The 25,588-nt window shown below is 39.0% G+C and overlaps 1 non-coding gene across 1 annotated transcript in view; it reads right to left on the reverse strand.

Moving 5' to 3' along the window:
- Window positions 1-1,708: 1,708 nt before the first annotated feature.
- LOC110307003 (uncharacterized) overlaps window positions 1,709-25,588 on the reverse strand; it is a 39,248-nt gene continuing 15,368 nt past the window's right edge. Inside the window, exons 3-4 of the transcript XR_015045134.1 lie at window positions 4,688-4,819; window positions 1,709-2,015 (exon numbers count right to left, since the gene is read on the reverse strand). This is a non-coding gene — a transcript (uncharacterized LOC110307003). The remainder of the gene's footprint in view (window positions 2,016-4,687; window positions 4,820-25,588) is intronic.

A 25,588-nucleotide genomic window follows, 5' to 3' on the forward strand; every position in this document is an offset into this window, starting at 1 on the left:
CACACACACACACACACAAGTCTAGCCTTTTAACAACGTCTGAGTCATCGTTCCAGCCACACAGATTTTTTTTTTAATTAATTGTATGGGTTAGAATATTGCAATGAAGACTCAAAAACAAACAGCCTGATCAATAACCATACAGTTGAACTCAGTTATATGTAAATTCCAGTGTTATATGAGCCATTCATATTCTTTCACTTAACCCTTACAACCCCAGGAATATGATGGCATTATCATGTCTTTTTATATATCATTTCTTCCTTTATACTGAAAGCCCAGAAATACTGGAATCCAAGCAAGTGTTTTACTAGAAGATTAATTTTTCTCTCTATACTCGTGCCTCTCTAAAAGCTATGTCCATCCAGTCTCTAGAGAGACTGGGTCTGAATCTTTAAAAGGCATGGTATGCCCTTGCACTGGAGATGGTCAAAGAGGGGGTAGTGGCTGAATTTCATGTCTTTTAAAATCATTCCAGCGTTCCAACACAGTAGGTACAGCTACTGACATGCTTTGATGGCTGCATCCATACTTTTCCTGAACCTCTTATGGCCAGGGTTGTATTCATTCAGCCTAAGGTTGCACACTGCCTTTCCTTCCTAGGGCTTATTTCCCTACAGTATCTGGACTCCACACTCTGTAACTGTTGCCACTGCTGTTCCTGGTGCAGCTGAGAAGATGGGACTATGGAACACCTTGAAAAACAAGTCTGAATTGTCTTCTTACAAAACAGACATTTCCTTGCTCAGTGCTTTCTGCCCGGAGCAAGAATCACTTTGTTCTGACTTGCAATGAACTGAGTGCTCCTGAGACAGTCAGAGGGCCGCCACACCCAAGCTACACAAGGTTCTTTCTCATCAGATCTGGATCTCGAGGTGATTCGGAGTTTCTGGCCTAGCTGGAACTTGATGATCCCTCATAAATTCAGAATAGAAGTGTTGAAAAATCATGGATGGTCATCAGATTCTAAATCCATTTCCATAATAGAGACAGCTTCTTCCAAGAAGGACACCACAAGCGTATAATAATACCTCCCTAACATCTACTTAGAATTTACCGAGAGCCTCTCTGCTAAGCACCTGGCAGGCATTATGTCATTTCAGCCCCACACATGTCAAGGAAAATTGAAATGCATGCTGACACTCACCACCCACTTACTCGTAAGAAAACTAACTGTGAGGAAGCTGCAAAAACTAGTCCAGTCTCACTAGCTATGAGCAGATGAAATGACCGCCAAACCAATCATCAGCCTTCAGAAGCCAGTCTCCTAACTAACCCCTATCCAACATAGCTCTGGACTACTTCAATATTACCAACTGCTAGTATCATTTTAAAGCATGTGCCTTAGTGCCTTAGTATGTCCAGAAGGAAGGCTTCCAAAATCCAAGCAAACAGTCCTCCCTGCAAACATACATACAAGTGACATCCTATGAACTCAACAGGCTGTATTTAGAAATATATATGTACACACAATACATATATGCAGCAGTAGAAATGAATGCATGAAGAGTTGATGAATTGGAAAGAGGGCAAGGAGGGATAAATGAAAGGTTTTGGAGAAAAGAAAATGAAGGGAGAAATGTAATGAATTTACACACTCAAAAGCAAACAAACAAAAACACTGATTTAGAAGTTAGACAAGTCCAAGATCAAGGCACTGCTGGAGTCAGTGTATGAGGAGGACCTACCTGACTCACAGCAGTAGACCTTCACTGTACCTTCACCTGTCAGAAGGATGGACCAGTTGCCTGGGTCTCCCTTGTATCGGCAGCAATCCCATTCACAGAGGTCGAGATCACCACAGCCCAACAGTATCAGTAGAAGGGCGAAAATATCATCATACAAATTTGAGGTGATGGAGACACTGACTGCATCTATTTCAAGATGATGCATGGAGTGTCTGAACCCACAGTGTACAACTTGATATCCATCTCCCAGAGGTTGCTTTTCTCTTCATGTACATATCTTTATCTAGTAATCCTCAGAGTTAATTTGAAGGATCCAGGCAGTACCTCCTGTGATTAAACAAATTCAATAAATTTCACTTGCTTTCTTGCATAAATATACTTTTAAGCTATGTTTTATGCCAAAAAGAACCTAAAGTCATCAAACTAAAGGGAAATTTATGTCATATGAATGGACAAGAAAAATGAAAGTTTATAAATCAAAAATAGTTTAATGCAGACTGTTCTAACTATATAAATATGTAGGGATCTAGACTCCAAATTGTTTTGAGGTGTTAGGATCATAGAACTTTTACCCCAAAGCTACCTTAGAAATGAATTTTCACAATGTTTTCAGGACTCTTTTGGATTGTCATGAAATCCAAACCAGAGATAGGACCAACCTTTATCATCTATTCTTGGTTTGTTGCCTAAAAGACCCTTAGCCCTTGCATGGTTCCCACAGACATCATATCATTTTGTACTTAGTAACCCTTAGCTAATTTCCTTCCTGAGATGAACATTTTCATTCAGGACACTCTGGCATCCTTTAGAAGACAGCACCGTTCAAGTCTGACCTTGGCTATTCATTCACCGTGGAATAAAGTATGTTTCCTGCTGCCTGCCTTGCTGTAACACTTCTCAGCTACATCTCACTGATGTCCATACAAGGGCAATGACTGCACCGCTGATGGATGGTCCTAGAACAAGAGCCACATCAAAGGGACAGCTGACTCGCTATGACTGAGTTTTCCAACTTGGAAAGACCTTGTATCTCAGCCAGTTGTTTTTTTTTAAGCACCTGGAAGTCACAAGCAGATGGTGTAACTTGTCCTCTTGATAACAAGCCAAGGGATAGATTAAATATTGGTCTTTCTCATGAATGTTCAGCCAGATGTCTAACACTGCCTTCCTATTCCATTGTGGTAAAGTATTATTGCCAGACCCTCCATAATATTTCATCATCCTGGTTTCGTCTTTGCAGAAGGACTCTGTTCTCTAAGCAGATCTGTGCTCATCCATTGATGTTAGTGGTCTGGTCAAGAAGCCAATATCAGATGCAATTCTAGAAACTCCCCTTGCCTTATTCATGGACTGGAGATGCAGAGAGACAATTTCACAGATGCCCATCAAAAGTTTCCTCACTCTGTCTCAAACACAACCTGCTCTATGCTGTATCTCTTCCTGCCACTGGAGATAAAAAAAGGGGGGGTGACAACTGGCTGTCCATCTGCTGTCCAACTCTCCGAAACAGGTTCAACTTAGGGCAAATCAGAGATAATTGCCATGTCCAAGTACCTAGCCCCTGGTACTTCCATCAGTAAAAAGTCAAAAGCTTGCCACCGAAGAATCATGCCAGAGAGTTTAAGGAGGAAACATATGTATCTGGGACAGGTTATGGTACTGATGATTTATTTGGGACCATGCTATGAATTAGACTGTGTTTCCAAAGTTTATATATTAAAGTCTGAATATGTAGATGTTCAGAAAGTTGTCTTGCTTACAGTTATTATAGATTAATTCAGATAAAAGGCCATCTGGAGTCGGTTGGTGCCAATCTGATGTAACTAGTGTTCTTAAGGGAAGATGAAGTTACACTGAGAGATCACGCCAACATGAAGGCAAACATTGGGGTGATTATTCCACAAATGAAGAGGGCCAGAGATTGATGAACACCATTAGAAGCCAGGAAAGAGGCATGGGACAATCCCTGTCTTATGACCCTCTAACAGACTGGCCCAGCTTTGTCTGTGACTTTACCTCAGTCTTCTAATCACCAGAACTATGAGACAGCAGATGTCTGTTATCCAGACCACCCAGTCTGTACTATTGTGCTAAGGCCATATTTCAAATTTTGAGAAGCTTAAGATAAAAGTTTAGCAATCTGTATACTCTAGTAGTAGGTAGACTTTTCTAATTCACAATAGTTAATATTATTCATATTATCTAATGTATGGTTCATCTCTACCACCAAATACTACATAGTGGATATTTCAAAATAAACTAACAACAAACAAAACACACTCATTAATGAAACCTGGGTCTTCCTACAAAATTATTTTGAGAGCAATAGATCATGGCCTTTGTTGTTAGGAGCAGCTAAGAACTTTCCATGATTCAACAGGTATTTTAGTGAAGCCCATGTATATTCTTTCCGTCCTTCTAAGTAGTACTGTAAGGATGCTGTGTATAGACACTCTGACAGGCATCAGGGGTTCAGTTGTGAGCAAAGCAAGTAGCTATCACCTTTACAGTGGGTTAAGTTCAGTGAAGAAGGAAGATACTAACCAATCAATCAAATATATACAACCATTGACTGTGGTGAGTTCAGTAAAGGAAAAATGTCACCACCTCGGTAGGACACAACTTTCCCCCAACCCTGGAATTGTAAGGCAGGCAGAAGGAGACTCACTCTGTATCCTAGCGGTAAGACTGTAACACTGTTAAGTTCTCCCACCATCAAAAAAAATTTTAACAACAAAGATGTCAGGGAGCCAATCCACCCAACAAAACAATTATCTAAATAAAGCATAGGCTTCCAAGCAGAGGAGATAGATGCTGAAAGGGATGAGGAAACCAGGAGACACTAAGGAAGTTAAAGAAAAAGGAGACTCGAGGTTGATGCTGAGGTTAGAATCTCTGTTTAGGGATGCTAGAAAAAGGGAGTTTGGCATCTACAGTGCTATTACATATAAAACTGTATACAACTACAGAGATCTTGCCCCCACTCCAAAGAAACCTACCTTTGCTGCTAGCTCTGTCCTCGTAAGCTGGATCATGACTGTTCTAACTACACGGTCTCTGTTCTAGGAAATCACATGCACTTCTGCTTGCTGCTGAATGGTGTAGCTGGTAACCAAAGGGATTGATGGAATCTGCTGAAGAGATGGAAGAAAATACGTAGAGTACTGCTCACCCCGGCAAACAAGGCTGCCTCTCACGGGTTCTTCATCAGTTACATTCAAATCGCCTCTCAGATCACATGCAAGGTCTTCCTGCAGGTGGTGACACAGCCAGGATTTTCAGAATGCCAGAGTGAATCCCAAGCCCTGCGTCTGCAGCTGCTGCATTGCTCACCCTTGGTTGAATTTAACAGGATAAATTGCTCCCTTAGATTTTCCTTTTACACATAGACGTGAATTACACTCATATCTTATCCGTTGACGTCTGCAAGCTATCAATGGACTGAACAAGGATGGGAAAGAGATAGAGAGGGGACAGTCATTGAATGATCATCTAACCCATTGGTAATGTACAACTTAAGGATAAACTTTAAAATCCTAAGTGGTCTAGAAAAACTTATTCAAATGTACTAGGAAAATCATGAATATACCCCTCTACGTGTATATAAAAACGTCTATCTTCTGAAACAAGGATTCTATTGATACCTGAGGGTTAAAAATGATAAGCAAACGATGAAACTGGGGCTAAGGATGACATATAGTAAAGAAACAAAAGCATATCCCAGAACAGGCTTCTACAGCAATCATCAATTTGGTCTTGGTTAAGTCTGCATGCTTTAGAGTTTGGCTGTAATAGCTATAAATGTCTAAGCATCCTTAGGTAACTAGTTATATTAATGCAGGGCTCGTGAGATTGCTCAGTGAACAAGAGCAACTGCTATGAAAGCAAGAGGACCCAAGTTCAAATTCCCAGCATCCATCAAAATGCTGGGCATGACTGTATGTGTCTGCAGTTGCAGGGTTAGGAGTGTGACTATCCCAGGAGTTTGCTGGTCTGCCAACCTAGCCATAGAGTGGGTGAGAGAATCTGTCTCAAAAGAATAAGGTGGAGACCAAAGGAGGAAGACATCCAATATCTCTGCTGGCTCCCATTTATGCACACAAGTATAGTGTGTTACTATACAATATTCAGGAATCCTCAGACATTAAAAATAAATTAAACAAAATAAATCTATCTACATCTATTCAATGCACAGGTAAATACTTGGCAGATAAAAGTATATTTTAAATGCTTTTATACTGAATAAGGACAAACAGAAAGGGAGGGAATTAAATGTGGGATGCTGTGAGTATGGGCTTCAGTGGCTGCTTACAGGGGGACATCAGTGCCAGCCATATCTGGGAGCAACTCAGAAACACAAAAAGTTTCAAACCTCATGCTAGAGCTAGCAAAGTATAAACTATTCAGAGAACTCAGCAGGCATGGTTTGACAAGCTCTCTAAGGAGCCGGGTGCACGTTTATATTTATGAGAAGGAGTGAGTTGGGGGCATGAACACTCACGCACAGAAGAGAGAAAAGCAAAATGAGCAAACCATCGTCCTCTGAGCAGCAGGATCAAGCTGGAACTGCATTGTCTTGGGGATCATTTACAGACTGATGCTGACGTCAGCAAGCGCTCACCTGTCTGACCAAGGATGAGCAAGAAAGAGGGGACAGCCATTTAACAGAGAGCATGTTGAGTGGTTCTTCGTGCAAATGGGTGACAGATAGGCTCCATGGCCTCCTGACATCTGCAGAGTTTCTACAAATGCGTTACAAACAGGGTTTTCATCCCCAAATTCTTTAGAGACTAAAATAAGCCTTTGACTCAAGCAGCTGGGGTTCATGTGGTCTGGCAAGTGCTTGGTATGACTCTCTACACCTGAGGATGAACATTTTCCTTCTGAATCGCTAGCTGAGTGAGAAGAATTTGAAAAAGAATTAATAAAACACATTCTTCGAGGTTGGAAAAAACAATATAATCTTCTCTGGTCACAAAGCAGCTAACTCAGTATCAGTCAAGGAGATACAGACAAGAAATACATAATAGCTCAAGATGTACCACCCTTCCTTCTCTCCATGACTCTACATATCTAGGGAAATTTCCAACAGGTCACTAAGCAAAGGGAATGTTCAAAGGATGAACGGTTCAGATGAGGAAAATGCAGTATACTAAAAACAGGCCGGATGTGGTTTATATAGTCTAAATCTGAATGTCACTGACAATTTCCACCTTAGCTCCCCCAACACTGTGAGAATCTGCTGACTTCAGGAGAGTAACGAGGCAAGGTTTGATGTGAATGGAAGTTTCTTCTGTCTTTTCACCTCCACTTAGCAGAGACCACAAAGGGACTATATGCCTATAAAAGTGACATCAGTTTGCCAGTTCAGGTTTTCTAAACTGAGGATATAAGTGAATGTTTTGGAAAAAGAAAAAGAAAAAGAAAAAAGCCCTAAGTCCCAAATTTGGTACTGCCACACTTCAGAAGCAGTTCATTTAACAGAATATGCATATATATATATATATATATATATATATATATATATATATATATACACACACACACACACACACACATGCTGGGACGCTTTTAAATTTTTTTTCTCATTTTGATATGGCTAACTCGATTTCAAATCTTTGTGAACTTTATCCCTTTTCTACTAATAGGCATTTCCAAAGATTTTTTTTAAGGGGCAAGTCATCAAATTAATTTACTTCTAATGAAGAGAAATTATTTCACTGAAAAAACTAACATATGCTCAGCTAAGACCCAACACAGCACACATCTAGATGCTGACTGGAATATTCTTTAGGAATTTTTTTTCTTTCTCTTTTTCATTTCTTCTTCTTTTTTGTTTATTTTTTATTATTTTTTTTTAGAATTTGCTTTTAGTGAGGGCGGTAGTCTATAGCACTATCTGTGCCAGAACTTTTGAGGGCAGTAGGAAGAAAGGTACAAAAATAGTAATTTAATATTTTCCACCTGTCGCCAGGGCTGGTCTCATGCTGGCAAAACATCGATAATGCTTTTGACATGCCTGAATTCTGTACCTTTGCCTGTCTTCTACTTACCACCAAGAAACCTGTTTTTAAGGAAACAACTGTTTAATCCAGCACGCCGTTCATGCCAACTTTATAGATCATCAGTTTGAGCTGGAGGCTAGTGTGTTCCCCACTTCAAAACTAAAGTGGAAAAGGCTCTGGGTCAAAAATCCCAGAGGGCCTAGCGGCTGCTAAGGAAAAAAACTTCCTCAGTGAAGATCTCGCTCCCAAGGCCTCCCAGACAAAGTTAGCCCATCGAGAAAGGCTAAATTTCCTTTGGATGTTAAAGGAGCCAGGCATTTTTTGAGTTGGCATATAGCCAGTGTTGTTGTCCTTTGCTTCCTTGACTACTTAGGCAAGAAGCTGTGTGAGAAAATATGGAGTTCAAATACCCCAGGTTAATGAAAACACAGGTCAGACAGTTGAGTTGCCACACACAGTCAGGAGCCTCCGCTTCCTGCGGGGGTGTGTTTCTTTGCTTCTGCAGTCTGGATTTCTTGCTGTCCTTGTTCTTCATCCTGTCTTTTTCTTTCCAACTGAACAAGGTTTGATGGTGATTGGAGCCGCGTGGGTGGTAGTGTTTTCGGTTTGGTCCGTTGTGTGAAGCTGACTTTCCGTTCCTCTCCTTCTTCTGTATTGGCACTGTCCGTCCTGTGCTTGAAGTGTGTCAGACCCGGTTACAGTAGAAGCCTTTGAGAGATAGACGTTTCTAAACCTCCAGACAATGATTACGTCTCTCAAGCAACACACCTAGTACAATAGGCCTCCTGTATAGGCAAAATTATCTGGGCAATCTGAGTTAGTCTGAGGGAGTCTAAGCATGTGTGGTTTGAGCAGAAACTGAGTTCTTGACAAAGCACTCACGGGAGTTTTGTCCCATACATTCTGCTCATGATTTGTTAATTTACATGGAGGTATCACATTCAGGGATGTTTTCAAGCAGACCTCATTTTGACCTGTGTATCCTCTGCCATTGTCATGAACATGTTCAAAAGGCTGCACATATGTCTCGGAAGCATGTTATTCACATTGTTTGTCTCTGTTACTGTGTGTCCCCATGTCCAGCTTGCCCCCAGCACATTCAAGACTGTAGATTACTTCAAGTTCCACTGAATAAAGAATGTACTAGAATATCTATTTCACAGAGAGAAAGAATAAATCATTTCCTTGAGCAACTTAAGGAAATATTACAGCCAATTTTGTTACATTTTATTCTTAGGCAAAGTAGAAGTCACTTGTTCAAGTGCCCAACTGTAAATACAATTGGAATGAGATTCCAAAAACATGAAGGAGGGCATTTACCTGTATGTACCTTTCTCACTAATCCTTCGCCGTTAGCAATCATCATAGGACTTTAAAAATAGAAATACTATATTAAGTTGGACAAATAAATACATAATTAATTTCTATTAACATTTTAATTAAATTTGAGTAGGCCCTAGAGTCCATTAGCAAGGTTTTGAGGATTTTTGTTCAAACAGCGGTGAAGCTCCATAAAGTCAGCCTATGATTAAACATAAGAGTTCTTGCACATGGCAGAGCATTATCTTCTCATTGTTTCCCTTTCCATCTTGTAGGAAACATAAGCATAGATGTGTTCAACCTACTAGACCCAAGGAAACACCACAAAAGTCAACACAGTTCTGGATCTTTATCTGGCTAACCAAACCTCATCTCAGTTTCTTTTTCAGATGCCTTCCTTGAGAGTCAAACACTTTGCCATCAAGGTGAACCTGATCAAAATAATGGTGGCTACCCTTGCAGTGAGCAGATAATTGAGACTACTGTGATCTATGCCACCCCCAGACATTTGTTAGCATGTCCCTATAACAATAGTACCGTCTGTCATCTCTTTTCTCCTCAGATAAACAATGTGACATGAGAGCTGTCGCCTAACTAGCTGAGGAGGGAGCCACAGTCCCCCAAGCCTATTCTTTTCCACTCTATCATCACAGGGCACTACATTAAGTCATCATTAACTTCTTCATGATCTTTCATGAAGAAATTTATTAGACTATAAATTATAAGAGAAATCTTTTTCTTAATAGCAGAAAAACATAAAGTGACCATCTAAGGAATAGAGCTGTTCTTGGGAGGAGTGATCAGTGAAAAGGCCCTTTGACCGAAGAGTGGTAGAAAGGAGATACATCTGGCTGAAACTGTGGAGAAAATAAACATAATGAAGTCTACTGTCAGAGCAAGCATTCCCTGGCATCGTACTGCAAGCATTCATGTCCCGAGTACTCCACATCTCAATTTGGTTCAACTTTCAAGGCCAGAGAAACATTTCAAAGTTGGAGCTATTTCAGAGAAACAAAGATACAGGAATATAAAAGCATAAAAGCTCACGAAACAACGTCTGCCTGTTTTACAGACACTTCTTTGTGGACAAGGCTACTTTGACCCTACCCAGACACTTTTCCAGTCTAGAAAACATCCCTAAATAAAGAACTTAGATAAAGGGAGAGATAGCTTGTGATTGGCTGGACCTCACTCAGTGCAACTTGGGAGTGCTTCTAGAAGAGAAAGAATATGAAACTGGAAGTGTATGAAAATACAAAGGTCATTGTTGCTTATTGTTAGATTGCCTTATATCTTGAACTCTTTAAAAAGCATATGGTCACGTGAACGTGTCACAAGAGCGCTTCCCCAGGACTTCCAAGGGCTTGTGCAAGCAAGGGGCCCTTGGAAAGCTTACTTACTTTCTGGAGCGACTGCCTCTGAAAGCAAAAAAGAGCATCTACCTAACAGGATGGTGAAAAGAAAGGGTTTGGAGTTACACGTTGAGGACCTCTTTCAAATTAACTACCAACAGCCCAACAGTTTGAACTAGGCCAGGTGTGTGGCTCTTGGCTCTTGGCTCTCTGGAAGTAACATATACGCCACAGCTGATCATCGATTTGGAGGTCCAGGCCATGTCAACCAGTTTAAACATGAATCAGGAGGTGCTTAAGCTACTGCAAGACAAAGTTGCATATTGTTTCAGTCTTAAACCCCTCCTGGGAAGTAGCAACTATTTCTCCTTCTGAATGTGTCAAAATATATCAGAGGGTTAGATAAACAATGCCTGGCATTTGCTACATTTCTGTTCTGGTATTTGACCCAAGGCATAGGGCAGGGCAGGGAGAGGCTTGGTGAGACCAGGCCCATTCTGTTACATAGAATCTGTCTGAGAGAACAGACTTCATCTCTTGAATTGCCATCCCATCCCAGGCTCCTTGGTTTCTCAATTTGAGATGAACACATTTTTTTTTCCATCCACCTCGTAAAAATCCACGTAGTAAGAATTGAACGCAGGAATTAAAAGAAAGCATTTAAGAAATCACTTAATAGGACATCCCATCCACCATACTACCATAGAAGAATGACAGAAAAATGAAATATAGATACAAGAATCTAAGGATAACAAGCTCTTAATGGCTTTCCTTGAGTCAGTTCTAATGCAATGAACTGGGAGAGCTTTCCTTTGAAAGCAATCTGGAAATGAAAGAAAAAAAGTCCTGAGATTGGCTGAAATGAAATTTTTCAGATGCCAGACACAAACTGGACTCCTTCTTTTTGCCCTTGGACTGGACTACTCTGAAGGCTGCAGAGATTGAACCCTTCCCTGCTGTTTGCTTGATTTGGTCTGAGATGGAGCCAAGAGATGTGGTGATGAAGTTTGGAAAAACAATTAAAAAGAAATGTATGTGGTGGTTTTTCTGGGATCCTAATTAGCCGACCCATTTCTAGGTAACATTAGGGAAGTTGTGGGCAGTGATTATTATCTCTTTAAAGTCCTAATTAAAATGTCAAACTGTAAGGTAGAATGTCTTCAAAGCTGCATGTAATTTGATTGTGTTGGCTTGTTGAAAAAATGGCCTTGGAAATACAAATAAGCCAGCCACTAAAAAGATCCCAGAAGTCCAGGCTGTGTTCCAGAAGCATAATCTGTTGAACCAATAGCATTTTATAACTAACCACTCACCAAGTGGTAGGCATCCAAATGTCAAAGCCAGTTTCATAACATGGTAACACATAGCATGCTGTGGATGGGTGTCTGCCAGAAGCACACTTGGGTTTAAAGAAGAAAAAAAAAAAAAAAAGGTGTGTACAGGTTAGTCTACCTAGTCAGGCTTATGTGCATATTGGCCAGATTTAAATGTGCTCGTTGGATGAGCCTCCTAAATGGCTGGCACCCTACCCATTCTCTAAACGAGCCGGCTGGAGTGCCGGATCTCTAAAAGGATGTCTGCTTACTATGGAGAGCTTCTGTTACTGCACAGCACCAGGATCCCACGAGAAAATGTGTCATGTCTCATCCATGCCCAGGCATTAGCAAAGCTATCCTTTATCTGTTAAGGTGAGGCATCAAGCATCAAACATAAATACATCAATACATTGATTTTTAAAAATAAATTTAAAGAGACAAAAAATTTGGCTTAAGCAAGAAAGACATCTGTTGCTGTAAAACAGGTCTAGCAGTTGATTCACACAGTCTCTCAAAGAACATCAACAATGAACAATTTTGTTCCCGTTTTCATTTTGCACACGTCCCTTTCAGTGTGCCTGCTGCTCTCATTATCACTGTGTCTAGACAGCTCTCCTATCACCGGATCTAAAGGGAGGGCTGTTATATCTCACGAAAGTCCTTTGTCCTGTCCTAGAAGCCTTTCCCTGGTATTCTCATCACATGTCATTGTCCATAGTTGTATCACATGTCCATTCTTGAATGGAACACTGTCAAAGAAAACTGTGAACAACCAGACTAGCTTGATCATCAGTAACATCCAAGCCCACTGCTAAGGAAAGTTACAACCTTCCAAACTTTCAATACCCATATTTGCCACAATTGACATCTAAAATAAATATTATTTTATTTGTAAGGAAAACAGTGGAAGCAGTCCTGGGTAGGTAACCAGTGTCCACCCAATAGGTGAGATGTGTGTTATAGCAATGTAACAGGATCTACACTGAATTGTTTTTCCATTGATATAGAGATTTATACTGTTCATTCATATTTTCTATTTACATTCATGCCCATTTATTTTTTTAATACTTGGCCAAGATTTTTGGCTATGAATAAAAAAAAAAGAAATGAATTTTGTCTTGGCTTATATCTATCCTTCAGTTCATTATTGACAAATCTGCACGACACATTTACTTGGTGGCAGGCTCTGTGCTATAGATACATCATCAGAAGGCATATTCTCTAATATCAGAAAGCTTGTAGTCTAGTTGAAGAATACATTAAGGCAAATAGGCAGAGTCACAGCACTTTGATGGAGAAGTACACTACAATAAGGTACTTTAGTAGAGAACATTAGAATTGCTTTGAGAGTACAAGTCCTAGAAACTAGAGACATACACACAGGAGATGGAACACAGCCTGTCCTCTTGGCTTAGAGATTCTGATGTGAGAATAATGTTAAAAAGGGAACAAGATTTCAAAGCCAACTTTGATGTGGGTCTCCAACCTCCATACTTATTAATGTTGACTGGTTCAGCTAACTTCTCAATCCTTGAGACTTGGAGACTGCTAAAACAGGGATTCTTAAATGAGGATGCATGGATTTAATTTTAAAGATCACTGAACTCAAAGAATAGAAAACAATTACATCTTTATACCTATTCATCTCTAACTGAAGCATCCCTTAAATAATAAGAACCTGAGACAAAACAAAGGACAGCATAGAAGTATTATCATTATCCATGCCGTTGTCAAATAGAAATGGCAGATAATACATACTAAACTAAAACTGATGCAGTTATCTCATAGAATTGCTCAAAATCAGGCACCTTCAAGACTTCCAGCTGATAGACTTCTGTTTCAAAAAACACTAGTTTAAATTACATTTATGTCTTTCTTTCTTTTGATTATTTGTTTAATATTATTAGTTCCTTAAGGTTTTTTATTTTGTTGTTGTTCTATACATTGTACTTTATGCAAGTAAAAGCAACAGAGACACAGGTTTGTGAATCCCACCATACTAGTTGGGCTGTTATTTCCTGAGTCAGATAGCCTCTGTACATGAGTTATCTGGAACACATATGAATTAAACTTTTGTTGCAATTTTGTAACCTGTTTAACTAAAATTTTTAGTGGTGTTATCATTCTTGTAACACACACACACACACTCTTTTGGAAAAGGAGTAGGAGTTCCTTGCATCTAAAGCTTACTATTTCCTTTTTATAAGAGTTACAGGGTAACTGGAAAATACAGGCCCCCTAGTCATTCTGCCCATTTTTTTCCCTTCACAGTCAAGTTTGGGAGCTTCGATTAGACACTTTATCATCACCAATTATAGGTGCTAATTTGATTAAATGAGACACTGTTGGATATCATGCGTTGCTAGCACCAGATTTCAATATTGTATTTACATCAAGAATATGCCTAAACCAATTTCCAAACCACATGTTGGTTTGTCTATTACCTGAGACTACTGGTAGAACCAACTTTTGGTATCATTCAGGGTCCAAACAGGAGACAGGAACTGTATCTGTTATTTGAATACAGGAAATTGAATATTCAGGCAATTTAGACCAACATATTTGTTATTTAAAATATTCAAAACAAGAATGGCTGTAATTTGGTGGTAGAATGCTTACCTAGCAGGTATAAGACTGAGTTTAATTTCCAGCTCTGAAAAAATACTTTTTTAAAGTCTAGATTATATCACTTAAGTCGGTATTCTTACACATTTTGAACAAAAGTAGCTGTGATAGATATTTTTGGCTTTGTGGTAATATGATGTCAAATACTGCACTCTTCTTTTGCTAAGACAAAAGTAGCCATAGGCAATATGGAAATTAGTCTGCCCATCCCTGCATGAAAGTGTTGTAGAGATAACACAGAACATAGACAAATGCTTTGAGGAGCAAAGAGAGAAGTTGGGATGTTTCAGATTTAGAAGCCTACAAGAAATGTCTTGTGTAGCTTGTGGTGATTTGAAACAAAATGGCTCCCATAGTTTCATAGGAAGTGACACTACTAGGAGGTATGGACTTGGAGCAGGTATGACTTTGGTAAAAGTGTGTCACTGGGGGGACAGGATGAGAGAGGCTTTGAGGTCTAAACTCCTGAAGCCAGATATGTGACATTCACTTGTAGAATTCTCAGATCCTTCTCCAGGACCATGTCTGCCTAGTATGCCACTGTGCTTCCTGCTATAACAATAATGGACAAAATCTCTGAACTTTACCCCAGTCCCAGTGAAATGCTGTTCTTTATAAGAGTTGCTGTGGTTATGGTGCCTTTTCACAGCAATAAAACCCTAACTAAGACATAGCTGAACTCAAACTTTTAAAGAGGGGTGCTGGCCAGTGTTGATGCCTCTAAAGAGAGTATGAGCCAGTTATTCAAGTGTGGGCAAAACAGTAAAATGGTTTCAGGTGTATAAGATGCTGTTCCTGTTACAGGTGAGTACTGCCCAAGGAAAGGGAAGCATTTCCCTCTCTTTCCAATTATGCCATGCCTTCCGCTAGTGCCTCCTACTGGTACAGCCTATATTGGAGGCACTTGACCGGGAGAAAATGTGGCCTAAAGTCCTAGCCTCAGCCTCAGGATGATGACTTTGGAAGTGTGTCTAGAACTAAAAACAATAGTTCATTAAATGGTGTATAAGCACGTTACAAACTTCTACCAAAGAAGATATAGCTCATATAAACAAGGTAAGCTAGTTCAACTTTCCTATGAGCTCTGATGACTAAATAGCCTTTATGTAGACAATGTGTACTTCAGGGTAGTTCATTGTTTACATGCCTAAGCCCTGAAACAGAACCAGAATTAATAGTAACACCCTCTTGTCTGAAATGTTAGCTCCTGTGACTGTAGTTAGTTGGTAAACCCTGGTGTGAAAATATTAATGGAAATCCCAGAAATAAATAGCTCTTAAGTTTCAAGTTGCCATTCTAAGTAGAAAGATGAAATCTCACAAGGTTTCTCTCTGTCTGACCTGGAGTGTAAATCATCTCTCTGTCTGCATAGCCCCACTGTCTGCACCACCTGCCCTGCCACAGTTAGGGGAGAGACCACATTCACAAACTTTCATTACAGTATAATTATTCCATTTTATTATTAGTTACTGTTGGTCTCTTACTGCATCTAATTTAGAAATTAAATTTTTGTCATAGGTTTGAACACCTTTAAAAATGCTGCAAAGTTCAGTGTATTGTAGAGTTCAGGCATTTACCCCTCCCCCTACACTGTCCAGTCTTTTCTTGAAAATAACGACTGTAAAGTAATCAAAGTGCAGTGAGGTGGTCCATTGTGTAAAGATGATTGCTGTAAGCCTGGCGACCTAAGCTTGATCCCCAAAACTTACATTGTAGAAGGAGAGAACAAACTCCTGAAAGTTGTCCTCTGTCTTTCACTAACACATTGTAGCGTTTATGTTCATATACAAAGCAAATAAATAAAAGTTTTTTTTTTTTTTTTTTTTTTAAAAAAAGCTGGATGGTGGTAGTGCATACTTTTAATCGCAGCACTCGGGACATAGAGGCAGGAGGATCTCTGTGAGTTTGAGGCCAGCCTGGTCTACAGAGCAAGTTCCAGGGCATCCAGGGCTACACAAAGAAACCCTGCCTAGAAAAACAAAGACATATGGATGGATGGATGGATGGATGAGAGAGTGTAGATAGATAGATAGATAGATAGATAGATAGATAGATAGATAGATGAATAAATACTACAATCAATAATGACAATAAGAACAATCAATTTTTTAAGAGAACCAGGCACCAAGGCTGAGGCAGTTTCTCCTGAGTTCGTTGTTACCCCTCTGTGTAGATAATGGAAGTTTCATAGTCTCTTTTAAGCCTGCTGAGAAATTTAAATTAATATTAAATTCAGCACAGAATTTAAATGAGGCAATAATGTTCTAACTGTAGGTGCCTCTCTGCTTTGGGTAGCAGACGTGGACTGAAGATGGAAGAAAGGCTAATTAGGAAGATATTTTATTTATGGAGCCTAGTCCCTGTCCAGAAGGACCACACATTCTTTCCCCTTGGATGATCTCCACTATCAATAATTATGAGAATTCTGAGAAATAAAAGAAAATATGACATGCTCCAGGTTAGTGCGACATAATTGGAGGGCTTATGCAGGATTCCTGGTTTCGGTTTCCCTGGGATGTTTTCACCAAATGACAGAGTGTATAATATAATACTCGGATTTTTGCTTCCCGTTTCTGCCTTTCCAAGTCTTTGGAGAGAAAAGAATCAAAAACAAAACAAAACAAAACAAAACAAAACAAAACAAAACAAAACAAAAAAAGCTTACAAAACCCCTATTACTCTCTTTGGAAATTATCTCTGACTAGCACCATACCAATCTTGCTCATTCCCCTATACTTGGCATCCTGATGACATGTTCTCATTTAATGGGACTCCCCTTATTAACCATATTTTCCTGTAGAAGATTCTCAGAACAGTTCCACTGTCAAACTGTTTATTATGTGGTCAGGACAGCTAAATGAAACTATATGTAAGTAGTGAAGTCAACAGAACATAAAATGAGCTGATTTATTTTTCAGTAACCTAGTAATGGATCTTCCCCAGTATAATAGACTAGATTATATCATCCTAAAATACAACTATAAGAGAACCAGCTGTGCTACCCAAAATATACCTCATTGGCATAAGGATTATGTTTTTCTACTTTTATCTATACTTATTTTATACTGAATTTATTCCCATGCCATACTTTTTTTTTTCTTCAGTTTCTTCTGGGATATCTTTTTCTTCTGTGTAGCCTCCTTTTCTGGCTTTGGAACAATCTGTTCCACTTTAGTGAGGATCATATCAATGTGGCAGGGGGAGCTCATGTATGGGGTTAATCTGGTGATGGCCAAATCAGAGTCCAGACTTTTTGCTGCACATGCTTAAAAATGCAGAGAGCAATGCTGAACATCAGGGTTGAGATGTAGATTCCCTAGTCATTGAACACATCCCGGGGAATAAAGGCACCCAAGATGCAGAGGCAAACTTACAGAGCACAAGGATTATTTCAAGATGGTTGTCTAGAGGACATGCAGTCTTGGGAGATCTGAAAACAGAATAATGGTAGCTGTACATAAAAGCAACATGCATCCGTAATGGAAACGACCATTGCGAAGATGTCTTCTGCCTCTCTGCACCAGCACAAGGCCATACAAGACCAGTACTAGAGTAGTAGAAATCTCACATTATAGAGAAAATAGCAACTAAAATCTGTTGAATAAGCTTTCCCTTAGATACCATACTTTTACCAAATTGTTAGTTTGAATGAAAAAAGGCTTATATATCATATGTATGCTCAAATGCTTGGTCCCCGGTTAGTAGAACTTTTTGGGAAGGATTGCTGTGGAGAAGACGAACTTTAAGATGTCACAAGCCCATGCGAGGCCCAGTCTCTCTCTTTATATGCTGTCTGTGGATCAGTTCATAAGCTGTCAGCCACTGCTCCAGCACCATGCCTGGCTGCCTGCTGCCATGATGATCATGGACATAGACATATCCTCTGGAACTATAAGCAAGCCCTCCATTTAATGTTTCATTTTATAAGTTTCCTTGGTCATGGTGTTCCATCACAGCAATAGAATAAATAACTAAGGCATTCTCCATCTTCACTTCCCCCAACATCTTCATTTCTTTGGCTCTGTTGAAGATGGCATTTGAACCTGAACTTGAAGCCACCTCTTTGAGCTTTATGCATTTTCCCTATACCTCCCATACATCCATAAGAACTCCAGTCTGTCTTTCTCCTCATCATCTGTTCTTTTTAATGCAATCCATCTCAAGTAGAAATGCAGAATGGTAGAGAGAAGTTTATTTTTTCCTCATTTTTACTGGTGACAAGAAAGCAAATCAACATTCATACACACACACACACACACACACACACACACTGATGTGTGTTTAGAACTGAAAACAGGAATTACGCTGGGCCTCAGAGGATTTGTAAAACCTAATATGAGAGAAGAATGGCTTAAAAAGAGTAGAGAAGCACAGAAACCAAAACAAGCTTGTAAATATAAGGGCTAAAGATGTGGTAGAAGAACTGTGTGAAATAAGGTTCCTGACAGCTCATAGTTGAGTCTGAAACATAAGTAGAAAGTCATGAACTTGAAGCAGGCACATCAAATCAATGGTGCCAAACTCACTAAAAATAAAATGTTGAAAAGGTGGGTTATCAGTGTAAAGATAGTAGTGGTCTGGTGAAAGTATGGCAAAATTTCTTTCTGAGACTCACAAATGGGTCTGATATTCAAATCTAGATACTGCTAGATCAGAATCCTCATTGCACTGGATCCAGGAGAATAACCAGGGAGAAACTGAGAATCCAGACATGTAGATCACTATAAAAGGTGCATGCCAGTTGTTGATTTGTGATGATGGTATCAGTTCTTTGATCCCCTCCAGGCCACCAGCCTTTACTGTGTCTTTTCACAGCCTTATGCATGGATTGCCCGGGATGTAAGCAAAGACTGCAAAACACCACCGAAGAGGAGATGAACATGTTTCGAGTGGCATGCATCTCCTGGTAACCTCTAGCTTTCTGTAATTTTTTCATCATGCTATTGTAATGAATACATTTAATTTTTTAAAGATGTCTTCTTTCCTTCCTTCCTTCCTTCCTTCCTTCCTTCCTTCCTTCCTTCCTTCCTTCCTCCCTCCCTCCCTCCCTCCCTCCCTCTTTCTTTCTTTCTTTCTTTCTTTCTTTTCTTCTTTCTTTCTTTCTTTTTTTCTTTCTTTCTTTCTTTCTTTCTTTCTTTCTTTCTTTCTTTCTTTCTTTCTTTCTTTCTTTCTTTCATATGATTACACTGTAGCTGTCTTCAGACACACCAGAAGAGGGCATCAGATCCCATTACAGATGATTGTGAGCGACCATGTGGTTTTTGGGACTTGAACTCAGGACCTCTGGAAGAGCAGTCAGTGCTCTTAACCCCTGAGCCATTCCAACTCACATTTAATTTTTTGCATAGAATATTTTGACATCTTTTTGAAAAAATGGATAGACTGGCTTTCCAGGAACTACTCAGGTATTAGAGACAATGAAAGGCTCAGATGTGATCATTCGTGTCTTGACATCTAAACTAACCAATTTACCTAGAACCAGATCTCTGCCCAGTCCATCCATCTGAGGGAAGTAAATATTCTCTTACTTGATCATTCAGAGCCAGGTACCAGGCAAGCAAGAGCCACCCTATAGCTTGGAAGTCATCCAAGCTCAACTCTTCCAACTTATTCATTTGGCCCCAAGATGATGGTGAATCCTGGTTGTCAAACTGACTAGATCAGGAATGAACTATAAGTGAAGACATCTGGCATCCCCACGAGAGATATTTGGATCAGATTAATTGAAATGGGAAGAATAACCATAAGTGCCGGGAATTCTTGCCAATGTCAAAAAATAACTAAACTAAACTAAACTAAAATAAAATAAAATAAATGAAAAGAAACTGCTTTTTTCCTGCTTTCCTCACTCTTGCAGTCAAAATCAATTCTGCTGCTGCCGTTGGTTTTGTAACCCTCTGATGATCTTATAGCCAGCATCTTTAGACCAGCAGCTCTCTTTAAGCCTAAGTACTGTATTGGGACTGCTGAGATATCCAGCCTCATGAATTGAACAATTACCATATTCCGGTCTTGTCCACTGTAAAATGGCCATCATTGGACTGCCAGTTACAACAATCAGATGATATTTGAGGAAAAGAAAGTTTATATTTACAATTCGAGAGACATGATTTATGACATGTTATGTGGCACCATGCGAGATAGACACAGTGTCATAAACAATTGCATAATAATTTGTCAGCAAAATGTGTTTGTGGACATATCACATCATAGAATCTTACTCTTTTTCTCTAAACTGAGAAAACTAAGAGTGCACTCCACTTTATGAAAGAGATACTTGAAATCATATCTGATCACATGTGCTTGATATTCCAGCCCCCACTTCACTTGGGGTATCTGACTAAAGATTTGATAAAACATACTTGTTTTACCAGGTCCTGCCTGGTCACAGCATCAACACACCTACTCACATTATATCGGTTAACATTCATTGCTTTGGTCTGATATTAGTTTTATGTAGTTTAACTATATAAGACTGCATAATAGATAAGTATATTATGTTTCTACAAACTTATTATGTTTTTATCTCATTACAAATCTAAATTCTCTGATTCAAAGCCCTTGCATTAACCCCAGAGCAGAATTTTCATTTTATATTTCAATAAATACTAGCAAATGAGCTCCTCTTTTATATGTTTATCCTACTTGCTAAGGAGGTGAAGATGATGTTGCAGATAGAGGTGTCTTGACAAGATGTTATGCATCAGGCCAGTGGAATTTCCTAAAAGGTATTTAGATTTAGTGAGTGCTAGTAGATAAATGACATAGTCACATGAAGTCTTTGGCTTTGAAATGATACATTTATAAACTGCCTTTAGAGAGTTCTTTGGAAAGCAACTTGAAAGTCACATATAGGCCAATATGAGGACCAAGTCATATATTTAAAGACAATGTCATAGTTAAAAGGTGCGTAGTCCACCATGTCAAGAAATCATGGAGGCAGAAGCTTGAGGAGCTGGTAACATTGTGTTCCCAGTCAGGAAGCAGAGAACTATGAATGTTTATGTTCACTTTACCTTTTCCTTTTTGTTTAGTGAAGAACCACATCAATGAACTTCCACATCAATGAACATAGTCCATTCACAAGCATGCCTAAGAGGCTTGTTTCTAAGGTGATTCTGTCAAGATAGCAATATTAATCATCACGAGTTGAAATAGCATAACATCTTAGACATTTCAAAGATAACAACTATTATTCTGTCCCATTTGTTTCCTCATGCACAATGATTGATAGTGAGGCTCCTTTTTGAAGAATTACATAGCACATGTCTATCTATTATCGGGAAGTCACAGCCATCCACTTCCTTTGGACAGTAACTTGTGTGCTGTTCAGGAAGGGTCTAAAGCAAAAGTTTTAACTTGATGTGGTGATAAAGAGAAGATGGGGATAGCTTAATGTTTGGGCAGGTTGAGGCTAGATTTAAATGAACCTTAGCTAATATTCATAAGCCCCAAGAGTTCCATGTAAATAGTAGCAGGCCCCAGGACTTTAGGGAATATTGGACTTGTTGGTAGAAACCAGATTGAAACTTATCCCACAAAAATCTTCTTGGCTGTAGATTCCTCATATGATACCTGTGGTAGAGGAGTCCCAAAAATAACACAGGAAATCGACCACCACTCTGTGGTATTGGAACCTGGGGTCAAACTTACTTTAGTTCATGGGATAGCAACATTATGTGATTGCAAACTACAATTTAAACTCTTTATACTTTTTTTTCATGTTTACTTAACTCTAGCAGAACAGGCCCCAGAATAATTATATTTATCCCTTCCTTTTTTCTTTTTTCTTTTTTATAATTTGTTAACACATAAATTCTTATAATATTCTACAATAGCCAAATGCTTAACTTAAAAAAAAAATAGTCACTTTTTCTTACAGTACTAACATTCCACATGAGAACTACTTTAAGCTGAGTCCCAGTTTTCAAAGGAATTTTATCTAAGAGTACATGGGATTTGATGTGATATTTCCTTTACCTTGCATGAGAATGACATCTGTAATTTTCAAAGCAAAAATTCCTACTTCTATTCTCTCTTTTTCCTCTATGGGACAAGAAATGCAGGCATTTCCTACATAACATGGGTCTATTTTTATAATTGTATTGGTTCCTTCTATTACTATAGTTAGAACTTGCTTTATCCAAGGCCATCCATGTTTTCTATTAATTTTTGTATAGTCTTCCTGAAACTTCAATCCTTCTTTTCCATTCAAAACCTCTTAAAACTATTTTCTCACTGTATATATTTTTTATTTTAGTTTTTAACTAAAAATATTTTCTTAGTGTTCAATAGATACTATAGCAATAAATATATTCTTGACATCTCCAAGCTAAGTTTGACTTCTTGAGGTGAATCCTAAATAATTCCTCTTCTACACATATCACCCCTAAGATGTGAATGCTGAAGGTCAGAAAATTCTGAGACACTGAGCTTGAGCTTCTCCAAAGTGCCCACATTCCATTGGCTGTTCTCCTTCACTGTACCCAGGCTCCTCTTCATGTCTTCCCACCAGGCTCAGATGCTCACAATCACAGAGAGGCTCAGCTTGCCAAACTGTGTTAAGGTAACAAACTAATTTTTAAAATTCACCTTACAACAAAGCAAAGGGACAATATGAAGAACTCGGGGCAAAAAAAATGGATTTCCCTGAGCTAAGATTCCTGGGAGTAAATTGCTAATTTTGGTAGGTCTCCTGAATGTCAGATGCAGCCCTTCGAATAGTTCATGTCTTAGCCAGGCAAGCCATTCTTCTGATCTACTGTCCTGTGTGTTATAACCTCAATCAACAAGAGTCAACTGCAAAGCACTTAAAAAGCACTAAAAACAAACTAAATAAATGAAGGCAGGCCATAGTCATGGTGTGAGAGACTCAATGCCACAACAATGTATTCTTTCCAAATCCATGTACATATTCAGTGCAGTGTATCACAGTAGCAACATGTTTATGGAGTAGAATGAGGAGTGGGCAGCCACACATGCAAAAGCAAAGCTTTGTCACAGCTTTTTGTAACAATATGGTACACAGTTATATCCAAAATGTCCTTAAAGAAAAAGAATTGATAATGGATACTAAGAAAGGTAATATATCAAAAAGTAATCTGGGATGTTAAAAAACATTTCAAGACATAAAGTATAATAAACCACATATATTAAAGTGTATGATTTCTTAGGACCTGATACATTTGTAAAACCATCCCTGTCCAAAGTCTTCCTTGGGGATAGAGAGAAGGATCAGTGGTTGAGAGCTGACTGCTCTTGCAAAGGACTATGGGCTAGCTTACTATCTCCTATAACTCCAATTGCAGGGAAGTCAGCACCTTTCTCTTACCTCTGAGGGAGTCTACACTTATTATGAACATACTAACACAGAGACAACCAACACGTGTGACACACAAACAAAAATTAAAATCTAACAATAAGAAAAAGTCTCTTCACAAGAGATTGTGTGGATCTAGATCAATTTTATTTCTTTCTAGATTTAAATTTATTGAAATTACATAGAGTGCCATCTTTTGTCTAGGACTTTTTTTTTTTTTTTTTTTTTGGACATGATGATTTTTAAAATATTTCCCCACTACAGCAGCAGCTGCCTGCGGCTCTTTTCTTTTCTTGCCAATAGTGTTCCCAAGTGAGATATAAAGTAGAAGAAAGAATTTACTTTGGCTTATGGTTTCAGAGATAGAGTTCATAGAGTTCAAAATGGCAAGGGAGGCTGGCAGCAGGCAGTTGGGTGGGGAAGCTAAAAGATCACATCTTTAACAGAAAGCACCAAACAGAAAGAGCAAATTGGAAGCACAGTAGGTTGTAAACTCTCAACTTACTTCCTCCAGCAAAGTTCCTAAAGGTCACATAACCTCTCCAAATAGTGCCACTAACCTCAAACTAGGTATTCAAGTATTTGAACCCAAAGAGGACATTGCTCTTTCAAACAGCCGTTATCATCTACCCCAGTAACAGACCCATGAGAGCACTTTCTATTATATTTCTTATATACTTTTATTATTATTATTTCTTATAAATTGAGCATCATTTTCCAAGTCTTCCATGTTATATATCATTTCGTCTTTAAACGCCAATGAGACTAGTCTTATCAGCCATTCTAATTTCATCCAGAGTAACTGAGGCATGGGGACAGTATAAGAAAAGAGTAAGTTAAGTGGTACAATGGAGCAGAGCTGAGCAGCAGACTCTAGAAACCTAAACCTTGGTGTTCTACCCATCTTCTTGTTCCCTAAATAGAGATCTCTAGACTAGCTTCTGTAAATAACAGTGCCAGCAAGGACAGTTTAGCTGATAAGATGCATATAAAGGGCTCTGTAAGAAGTAGCTCAAGTAGAGGCATTACACTAGGACCAACCAGTCATGCTTCCACCATTTAACTTGAGTCCATTACTCAGTTAAATGTCTGTTATCCTGATAATCCAATATGAGTTTGAAATATTTGATATTTAAAAGCATGGGAAATTAATATTAAAGTACATTCGGAGTTTGCACCAAAATTAATTTTGTGCCCCATTACCGATCATATTTCCTGAAAACACACTAAGACACAGTCCTCATTTTCTTTAAAATTCACTCAAGAGAACACACTTAGTACTTCACCCAGCATCAATTTGTTCATCTACCAAATGGGCATTATCTGGAGGTTAGCAGCTTGACATTTTGATGAGTGATGCCTGCTCCTTTCTTTAGCTTATCCTTTTAGCTCTCATGTTTTCTTCCACACAGACCGTGTTCCAAGTGTTCCCTCTTCAACATGACTTACAATGTGAATGTGAAGTTACTGAGATGCACTACACTACACACACACACACACACACACTCATACACACACACACTCATACACACTCACACACACTCTCACACACACACACACTTAAGTGGGGGCATCTACAATATTCAGAAATCCTTTATAGGAAAGCTTGTGAGCTTATTCCTGAACACAATTAAGCCTATGATAATTCATGGTGCACACCCTTTCCTCCTCACTCATCTTGTAATAACCAGACCTTAGAGGTTCTTATTTTAAGCTAAGTTGGGACCCCTTGCCACATGCCCTTGCATGCCACATGACAAAAATCAGCCTTGCCAGTTGCATCTTGCTCCACTCTCATCACAGTTCAGGATTAGTGCAATGACCTTGTCTAATTTGATGGCACACATTCCTGTCTGGAGCTTATTCTGAATGGTATTAGCAGTCAGATGACTGTAAGAAAATACTTCAGGCTGTCAACACGAGGCAGCTGGGAGAGGAAATCACCGTTGGCTTTTTGTAGCAG

This window comes from Mus caroli, unplaced genomic scaffold (assembly GCF_978045245.1).
Source record: "Mus caroli unplaced genomic scaffold, Mus_caroli_1 scaffold_14, whole genome shotgun sequence".
Classification (NCBI taxonomy): Eukaryota; Metazoa; Chordata; class Mammalia; order Rodentia; family Muridae; genus Mus; species Mus caroli.